Source organism: Chlorocebus sabaeus, chromosome 12 (assembly GCF_047675955.1).
Source record: "Chlorocebus sabaeus isolate Y175 chromosome 12, mChlSab1.0.hap1, whole genome shotgun sequence".
Lineage (NCBI taxonomy): Eukaryota > Metazoa > Chordata > Mammalia > Primates > Cercopithecidae > Chlorocebus > Chlorocebus sabaeus.
In genome coordinates, this window is record NC_132915.1 from 32,745,628 (window position 1) to 32,756,489 (window position 10,862).

Consider the following 10,862-nt stretch of genomic DNA (forward strand, 5'->3'; position numbering starts at 1 on the left):
CTTGTGCTGTGTTTTTCAGCTCCATCAGGTCATTTATGTTCTTCTCTAAACTGGTTATTCTAGTTAGCAATTCCTCTAACTGTTTTTCAAGGTTCTTAGCTTCCTTGCATTGGGTTAGAACATGCTCCTTTAGCTTGGAGGAGTTTGTTTTTACCCACCTTCTGAAGCCTACTTCTGTCAATTCGTCAGCCATCCTGTTTTGTTCCCTTGCTGGCGAGGAGTTGTGATCCTTTCCAGGAGAAGAGGCATTCTGGTTTTTGGAATTTTCAGGCTTTTTGTGCTGTTTTTTCCTCATCTTTGTGGGTTTATCTACCTTTGGTCTTTGCTGCTAGTGACCTTCCAATGGGTTTTTGTGTGGATGTCCTTTTTGTTGATATTGATGCTATTTCTTTCTGTTTGTTAGTTTTCCTTCCAATAGTCAGGCCCCTCTTCTGCATCTCTGCTGGAGTTTGCTATAGGTCCACCCCTGGCCCTGTTTGCCTGGGTATCACCAGTAGAGGCTGCCAAATAGAAAAGATTGCTGCCTGTTCCTTTCTCTGGAAGTTTTGTTTCAGAGAGGCACCCGCCAGATGCCAGCCAGGGCTCTCCTGTGTGAGCTATCTATAGACCCCTGGTGGGAGGTGTCTCCCAGTCAGGAGGCACGGGGATCAGGGAACCACTTGAGGAGGCAGTCTGTCCCTTAGTAGAGCTTGAGCGCTGTGCTGGAAAATCTGCTGCTCTCTTCAGAGCCAGCAGGCAGGAATGTTTAAGTCTGCTGAAGTTGCGCCCACAGCCGCCTCTTCCCCCACGTGCTGTGTCCCAGGGAGATGGGAGTTTGAAGTATAAGCCCCTGACTGGGGCTACTGCCTTTCTTTCAGAGATGCCCTGCCCAGAGAGGGGGAATCTAGAGAGACAGTCTGGCTACAGTGGCTTTGTGGAGCTGTGGTGGGCTCTGGCCAGTCCGAACTTCCAGGTGGTTTTGTTTACACTGTGAAGGGAAGACTGCCTATTCAAGCCTCAGTAATGACAGACGCCCCTCCCCACACCAAGCTCTAGCGTCCCAGGTTAACTTCAGACTGCTGTGCTGGCAGCGAGAATTTCAAGCCAGTGGATCTTATCTTGAAGGGCTCCGTGGGGGTGGGATCGGATCACTTGGCACCCTGGCTTCAGCCCCCTTTCCAGGGGGGTGAATGGGTCTGTCTTGCTGGCATTCCAGGCGCTACTGGGGTATGAAAAAAAAACTCCTGCAGCTAGCTCAGTGTCTGCCCAAATGGCTGCCCGGTTTTGTGCTTGAAACCCAGGGCCCTGGTGGTGTAGGCACCAAGGGCATCTCCTGGTCTGTTGGTTGTGAAGACCATGAGAAAAGCATAGTATCTGGGCCAGAATGCACCATTCCTCACAGCACAGTCTTTCACAGCTTCCCTTAGCTAGGGGAGGGAGTTCTGCAACCCCTTGTGCTTCCGGGGTGAGGTGACACCCCACCCTGCTTCAGCTTGCCCTCCCTGGGCTGTACCCACTGTCTAACCAGCCCCAATGGGATGAGCCGGGTACCTCAGCTGGAAATGCAGAAATCACCTGCCTTCTGCACTGATCTCGCTGGGAGCTGAAGACCACAGCTGTTCCTATTTGGCCATCTTGCCCAGGAATCCAGCTTTCTCTATTATTAATATTATGCATTAGTGTGGCACATTTGTTACAATTGATGAGCCAATATTAAATCAGTATTATTAACTAAAGCCATAGTTTACATTAAGGTTCATTCTTTGTTTTGTACATTCTATGGATTTTGACAAGTGTTGTGTAACATGTATCCATAATTACATTATCATACAGTGTTCAGTCAAGTGTCAATACTTTCTGAGAAATGCATCGTTTGGAGATTTCCAAGTTGTGTGAACATCATAGAGAGTACTTTACACAAACCTAGTTGATATAACCTACTACACACCTGTATATGGATAATCTATTGCTCCTAGGCTATAAACCTGTACAGCAGGTTACTGTACTGAATACTATAGGCAATTACAACACAGGGTAAGTATTTCTGTTTCTAAATGTATCTAAACATAGAAAAGGTACAGCAAAAATATGGTATAAAAGGTAAAAATAGTGCACCTCAATAAGGCACATATCATGAATAGAATGTGCAGAACTGGAAGTTGCTCTGCCTGAGTCAGTGAGAAAGTATAAGTGAATGTGGAAGTCTAGGATATTACTGTACACTACTGTAGACTTTATCAACCCTGTACACTTAGGCTACATTAAATTTATTTAATTTTTGGCTGGGCATGGTGGCTCACACCTGTAATCCCAGCACTTTGGGAGGCTGTTGTGGGTGGATCACGAGGTCAGGAGATCGAGACCACGGTGAAACCCCGTCTCTACTAAAAATACAAAAAATTAGCTGAGCACGGTGGTGGGCACCCGTAGTCACAGCTACTCAGGAGGCTGAGGCAGGAGAATGGTGTGAACCTGGGAGGCTGAGCTTGAAGTGACCCGAGATCGCACCACTGCACTCCAACCTGGACGACAGAGCAAAAAAAACTCTGTCTCAAAAAAAAAAAAAAATTTAATTTTTCTTCAATAATAAATTAATCTTAGCTTACTGTGATTCTATTACTTTATAAACCTTTTGTTTGGGTACAGTAACTCATACCTATAATTCCAGCACTTTGGGAGGCTGAACCAAGAGGATCACTTGAGCCTAGGAGTTCGAGACCAGCCTGGGCAACATGGTGAAACCTGGTCTCACCTGGCCTCTACAAAAAATACAAAAATTAGCCACGTGTGGTGGCAGGCACCTGTAATCCCACCTACTTGGGAGGCTGAGGCAGGAAGATCACTTGAGCCTGGGAAAGTTGAGGGTGCAGGGAGCCATGATCACGCCACTGCACTCCAGCCTGGGTGACAGAGTGAGACTCTGTCTCACAAAACAACACAAAACAAAACCCTTATAATTTTTCTTTTTCTTTTTTTTTTTTTTTTGAGACGGAGTCTCGCTCTGTCGCCCAGGCTGGAGTGCAGTGGCCAGATCTCAGCTCACTGCAAGCTCTGCCTCCCGGGCTTACGCCATTCTCCTGCCTCAGCCTCCTGAGTAGCTGGGACTACAGGCGCCTGCCACCTCGCCCAGCTAGGTTTTTTTTTTTTTTTTTTTTTTTTTTTTGTATTTTTTAGTAGAGATGGGGTTTCACCGTGTTATCCAGGATGGTCTCGATCTCCTGACCTCGTGATCTGCCCGTCTCGGCCACCCAAAGTGCTGGGATTACAGGCTTGAAAACCCTTACAATTTTTAAAAAACTTTTTGGCCCTTTTGTAATAACACTTAGCTTAAAACACACATACATTGTACAGTCATACAAAAATCTTCTTTCTTTATATTCTTATTCTATAAGCTTTTTTCTACTTTTGTAATTTTTAATTATATTAACTTTTTAAACATTTTTGTAAAAAAAAACAAAAACTAAAACACAAACACAAACATTGCTCTAGGCCTACACAGGGTCAGGATCACTAATATCATTGTCCTCCACCTCCATAGCTTGTCCCACTGGAAGATCTTTGGAGGAAATAACACACATGAAGCTGTCATCCCCTATAATAACAATGCCTTTTTCTGGGATATCGCCTGAAGAAACTGCCTGAGGCCATTTTACAGTTAACTTTTAAAAAGATATGTAAATAACAGTACACTCTTAAAAAGCAATAAAAAATATAGTATCGTAAATATATAAATCAGTAATATAATCATTTATTATCATTATTGTGTATTGTGTACTGTACATAATTGTATGTGCTATACCATTATACAACTGGCAGTGTAGTAGGTGTGTTTACACCAGCATCACTGCAAACACATCACTACAAACATGTGAGTCATATGTTGTGCTATGACATTGGGATGGCTGTGATGTCACTAGGCAATTGAAATTTTTCAGCTCCGTTATAATATTATGGGACCACTTTGGTGCTATAGGTGGTCTGTCATTGATGAAAATATTATGTGGTGTATGATTGTTCCACTGTTGTAAACAAACCCCTGCGTTCATTTTCCCAAAACCTGCCAACCACTGATCTTTTCACTGTCTCCATAGTTTTTTCCTTTTCCAGAATGTCATATAGTTGTAATTGTAGCATGTAACCTTCTCAGGTTGTCTTTATTCACTTAGCAATATGCATTTAAGCTTTCTTTATGTTTTTTTCATGGCTCAATAGCTCATTTCTTTTTAATGATGAATAATATTTCATTGTATGGCTATACCACAGTTTATTTACCTATTGAAAGACATCTTGGTTGCTTCCAGATTTTGGTAATTGCTATAACTTTTGCGTTCGAATTTTATGTTGACAGAAGTTTTCAACTGGTTAGGGTAAATATGCCTTTTTCGAGAGACACAGCATGTGACATGAAGTGCTTTCCCTAAGCCTTCCTGGCAGTTAGAAATGGCGCAGTAGTATCATAAGTTTGCTTCACATTTGCACTGGAGCCAATGTTGGATTTGCAGGAGGTTCTAAATGTACAGTAGTAGTTAAGAACCCATATAAAGGCTGGGCACGGTGGCTCACTCCTGTAATCCCAGCATTTTGGGAGGCCGAGGTGGGTGGATCATGAGGTCAACAGTTCACGACCATCCTGGCCAAGATGATGAAACTCCATCGCTACTAAAAATACAAAAATTAGCTGGGCACAGTGGCGGGCGCCTATAATCCCAGCTACTTGGGAGGCTGAGGCAGGAGAATCGCTTGAACCCAGACAGCAGAGGTTGCAGTGAGCTGAGATCGCACTACTGCATTCCAGCCTGGGTGGCAGAGTGAGACTGTCTCAAAAAATGAAAACAAAAAAAGAACCCATATAAGTAGTGGGCTCAAGGACCAGCTCACTGGTACCTATAGCTGTCATCCCTCCTTATCCAAGAAGTTTCCAGCGGGACAAAGGGGATGAAGTTTCCATGCAGAAACTTCAGAGAGGGTCACCAATTAGGGATAAGGGAATGCAAAGGTAGCACCTCTAAAAGTCTCTGACACCAGGAGGCTGTGGTAGTATGAGCCCAGCAGTTATCTGATGACCATGAAATGTGCTCATGATGCAGCCAGTTGCTGAACACCGTCATTGACAGGAACCAGATTGGGTGAAGACAAAAGCAGTCAGAGCCATGAAGAGCGGATCCCAGACTTTAAGAGGAGATGACAACCCAAGCATAGTCACTCAGGCCTGTAATCCCAGCACTGGGAGGCCAAGGCGGGTGGATCACCTGAGGTCAGGAGTTCGAGACCGTCCAGGCCAACAAAACCTTGTCTCTATTAAAAATACAAAAATTAGCTGGGCGTGGTGGCGCACAACTATAGTCCTAGCTACTCGGGAGGCAGAGGCAGGAAAATCGCTTGAACCTAGGATGCGGAAGTTGCAGTGAGCTGAGATTGTGCCACTGCACTTCAACCTGGGCAACAGAGCAAGACTCTGTCTCAAAAAAAAAAAAAAAAAAGGACATGCCAGTCTGGGACCTTGTTGTCAAATCAGACAAACGTCCTCACAGAAATCAATCAGATATCTTGAAAGACAAGGCAGGCAAAATATCCACGTGGGCTCCTGAAGCCCTGTATCACCCTCACAAGGACACAATTGCTTCCCTTTTCAATGTAGACTTTATCTCTGGAAATAGGAAGAGAGGAGGGAAACAGACCTGTTGACGGGAATTTGAAATTTACCTTAAATAGATACACACCTGAAATGGTCTAAGATACTTTTAAACGGCATGCTTAGGTATCTCCCTTCCAGCTCTTCATATCTGCCTGTAGTTGGTAATGGGGGTCCATACCCAAAAGGAAGTTTAGATCATTGAGGAAGGAAGAGGAGTGCAGGGAGAGAGGAAAAGGATGAGGATTTTTTTTTTTTTTTTTTGCCAATCTAAGAGAGTTTGTTATATTTTTGCTCCACAATATGGGTTATATTATATAATATATTTTATATAAAAATGTCCTGTGGAATAGCAAGATAGGAAGCATTGCTTCAAAGACAGAAGCCAGGGACTTCTTACCTGGAAAGCAATGTAATCCTTCAATTAAGGGTTGGGAACAGTCAGTATGTGTTTCAATCGCAGCATCCTCACTTATTTTAAACAAAGTAATTAACCTGACTGACCTTTTGATTACTTAGCTATGAAATAAAGATACTACTAATATCTACTTAATGGACTCCTTTGATATTTAATAAGAGATGCATGTAAATCTTCCAGCACAGCGCTTAATAACAAGAATTACCAAGCTCTAAACTTTATGCCAAGTAACTTTGTATAAGTCACATGGGCTATTTGACTCTAAATTTTCACATATGTAATAAGAATTACTGCCTCTTTTACAGGGTAGTTGTGAGGATTGAATGAGATAACTAAATAATGGGTGAGTGCACAGTATATACTGAGAACATATTAGCTTTCCCCTCTCATCTCTTAATAACATCTAGAATAGTGCAATACTTATAATACCACTTACAACTCTTAAGGATCTATTGAGAAACTACTTACTTCTATTTCTGTAGTTGCTGGTCTCTTTATTGAATTCTATACCTTAGGAGACTCAATTAATGATGCAAGGGTTGAGTCTTGTCAGCTTTAAGAAGGAAGTACATGTGTATTTTGTATGCCCTTATTTCTTTCAGCATATTTTTTCATCCTTCCTCACTCACATCTCTCTTCACTTTCCAGAGTTCCCATTTCGGACCCATCCAGGCCTACATGCCCTGTACATGCTGGGTCACTATAACTCTTCTACAGTCAAATCTTTTGCTTTGAGGGCGTTCTCCTCTGCTGACCAATGGATGGTTAGTAACCTGAGAAATGGATCCCTCTTGGGTTCTTAAAGACCGATAATGGGTTAATTCACATGTCATTATTTCTTTACAGGTGTTACTATTTAACAGGGTACTCTGGTAGCTTCTGTGTTTTAACCCATAGGAATAATTTCTTTTATAGTCCTATTACCATTCTTGAGTACTAATAATGAAATATTTTTAGATTAGACACTGACTTGGGGCCCTGCATATGACACTCAGAGCTAGCTGTCTACTTTGCTAACACATAGTAAACCCTGATCAGGACAGTATAAACACTGGTATCCTAGACACTTGGAAATGTTAACTTATCTCCATTACGTTGTGCCCAGGGAGTGGCGTGGGCGCTGAAATCATAAGGCCAAATAAAAAAAGTTTATTAAGTGAACATTATTTTTCCACCACAGATAAAATTCTGCCCTCAAATCCTTACTGGAGCTCTACATTTAATATTGGAAACCTAAGAATATTATAAAATTCCTCTTTAAAGTAGACATTTCACAAAGGAAGTAAGGACAATATTATGTGTTCACTGGCAATATACTCTTATTTATTCCTATTTAAGTCAACATTGCCCAGTGGTTGCACCCTGAATTTGGGATATTAAAATGCAATCTCTACTTGGGAGGCTGAGGCACGAAAATCACTTGAACCCAGGAGGCAGAGGTTGCAGTGAGCTGAGATTGTGCCACTGCACTCCTACCTGGGCAACAAAGTGAGATCCTGCCTCCGATAAATAAATTAAGTTAAATTAAATTAAATCTCAAATCTGTGTGTTATTACAGGGTTTTAATGTTTATAATCTTCGTTCTTTCCATGAAATGTAAGTATTATTACCGTTTCTTCTCACCTATTCTTTACAAAACTACTCTGGCTTCTTTACACAGAAAAAAAAAAAAAAAAAAAAAAAAAAAAAAAAAACAGCTCCTGTTGCCTTTTGCCTCTCATCCAGAAAGGCATCCATCTGTCTTTCTAGTATCTCCTCATCCTGTCAGGCCACAAATGGTGAGCCCTGCTATCTCTGATGAGTTGCTGACACTGAGTTTCTGTTTAAAGAAAACTGTAAGAAGGTTATATCCTAGAGCTGATCTAGGATATCACCTCCTGGCTTAAAATATTTGAAAACTCCCTTCTTAGTTGTGAATCCATTTACCTACCAGTATTTGTCATTCCCATGTATTCATAAGGCAACATGCTAGAAACCACAGTGGATGCAAAAAGTCATTAATTTCCTGAATGACTCTTGACAATCTATTGGAAAGGCGAGGTATACACAATGTTACTGGGATTTTTCTCTATATCAGGCTGGCAAACTACGGGCCATGAGTTGGCCCATGGCCTGTTTTTATATGGCTCAAGAGCTAAAAAAGGTTTTTATATTTTTAAAGGGTTATAAAAGACAAAATAAAACAAAGAATATGTGACATAGACTATAAGTGAAACGCAGAGCCTGGTATATTTACCATCTGGCCCTTTACAGGAAAAGGTTGCCTATCTCTGCTCTACACAGTTCTGGATGTAACTAATAGGCTGTAGTTCATCCCCAAAAGCAAATACTGGAGAACATTCTCATGGGCCCCATATAAACACGTGCAGCCCAACCTTCTCCTTGATGTATTTCTAGTGGTCCCATATGCTTCTCTGTATCTTGAGAGAGAATTTGCCTAGGTGATGTCTCCCACTGCTGACTTGTGCAGAGCGACAATTGCAGCAGAATGGTCCTAGCACCCTTAACCAGTAGTAGTGTCTAAAGCATAGAAGCTGGATGAAGTTACGGTCATCAGTATTTGAGAAAGGGGAAATCCCCAGCATGATGCCTCTCCTCTACATCTTGCTAAGCAGGAGCCCAAAGGATTGGAGCTCTTAGTCATCAGCTCTCATTTGCCATATCAGCCATCTTCCAGGTGCTAGGTTTCAGCACCTGTTCCACCACAGAATTTCTGCTGTCTTGCCCAGGAGTGAGATTCTCACTGCAAATGTGGGAAGGCTTCTATTTATACCCACAGTCCTATATTCACATCCTTTCATCTAAATCTAGTTGACTATAGAATATTGGCTTGCAGTGGGCTCTAAATTCAAAACCATTACTTAATTCTTAAAAATCAGAAGATGTCATGTAATGCATGAAAGATCTGCATGAAGATCTGCCAGAGCCGTAATCTGGTACAGTTGAGTAATAACTCCATGGGCTCTACAAGTGGCTATTGTATCAGCCAATTCCTGTTACCTCCTAGACCCTGAGACTGAGTGTCCAGTGCCACAGATCATCTTAATGGGGCTTGTCTCACTTGTTTACAGTTACCTCCTTGGCCTCTATGAATATTTGAGTTTGAAATTCCTGTTTTAACTCCTTAAAATGCAAAAGATCCACTTTACACCCCTTAGGATGGTTAGTGTCAAACAAACAAACAAACAAACAACACAGAAGATGTGTTGGCAAGGATGGAGAAATTGCCACCCTTGTGCACTGCTAGTGGGAATGTAAAATGGTGCAACCTAGCCACTATGGAAACAGTTTGGCAGTTTCTCAAAAAGTTAAAAATAGATTACCATATGATCCAGCAATTCCCCTTCTGGCTATATATCCAAAAGAATTAAAAGCAAGAACTTGAGCAGATACTTGTACACCCATGTTTATAACAACATTATTATTATTATTATTTTGTGTGTGTGTATGTGCAAATGGTGGCCTTTAAAACCAAGGAAGACCATGAAAAATGACAGAACAGGAGCAAATCCGCTAGTGTAGTGCCGAGCTAGCCCTTTGCAGAACCCTAAAACCTGATCTAGTAACAGAATAAATCAGTATATTTACATTTATGTTTGCTCTGAAAACCCAGGTAAGGTCTGAAGCTTGAGGCCATCTCCCCTTCCTTTCCTCCTCCCTCTTCCTACCTCCTTACCTTCTTTCACTTCCTCAATCCATTCCTCTCCCTTCTCCCTTCCTCTCTCTTCCTTCTTTTCCTTTCTGCTTTTTCCTTTTCTCTTCTCCTTTTATTCCTCATTCTCTTTACCATCTACCTATGTGTCCCTCCAAGCCCCTCTGCTATTTCTCCCCTGCTCACTCCCTCTGCCCTGTCTCCCTCAGGTTCAGCTTCCAGGGTGGGGGGACGAGAAAGGGTCCTCAGCCCAGGGAGCACTTGTTGGTGTTCTTCTTGTCGCAAGTTTTCAGGTCAGTACTGGGAGGCTTGTTGCCATTTCCTGATCTCCGGCCTCCTGACTTGAGCAAGATGTCCTGGGCCAGGGAGCTAAAAGCCTCATCCACATTCATACTGGATTTAGCACTAGTTTCGAAAAATCGGATTCCTTGCTCTGGAGCCAACTTATCGGCCTGCTCCTTCTGCACCTTCCTCTTGGCCTCCATGTACATTTGTCCAGCAAGAGGTGTTCCACCCCAGCCGAGCCATTCTCCTTGATGCTTTTCATCCAGTTCTGAATATTCTCGAAAGATTTCTCATCCATGATGTCGTATACTAGGATAACACCCATGGCTCCACGGTAGTAGGCAGTACTTATTGTCTTGAATCACTTTTGGTCAGCCGTGTCCCAGACTTGTAGTTTGATCTTCTTCCCCTCTATATCCACAGTGCGGATCTTGAAATCAATTACAATGGTGGAGATGTAAGTGTTGTTGAAGTTGTCTTCTGCAAAGCGAATGCTCAGACAAGTCTTGCCCACTCCCGAGTCCCCGTCAGCAGTAACTTGAAGAGGTGGTTGTAGGCTTCGGCCATGGCGGACACCGGGGGAGCCGGGAGAGGGGTGGGGAGCGCCTCGCACTGGTAGGCGGGACTGGACGATTGGCAAACAGAGCAGCATGGAGCCCAGGCCAGGAAGCTATAACAGCATTATTTAACAGTAGCTAAAATGTGAGAGCAGCCCAAGGGTCCATTGACAGATGAAAGGATAAACAAAATTTGGTATATATACATATTCTACCCAGCCACAAAAAGGGAGGAAATTCGGACACACGCTACAACATGGATAAACCTTGAAGATACTATGCTAAGTGAAATAAGCCAGTCATGAAAGGATAAATATTGTGTGATTCCACCTGTATGAG

General features: G+C 42.6%; 1 pseudogene; it reads right to left on the reverse strand.

Annotated features, from left to right (window-relative positions):
* Positions 1-9,809: 9,809 nt before the first annotated feature.
* On the reverse strand, positions 9,810-10,548 carry LOC103219510 (ras-related protein Rab-13 pseudogene; annotated as a pseudogene).
* Between the last annotated feature and the right edge of the window lie 314 nt (positions 10,549-10,862).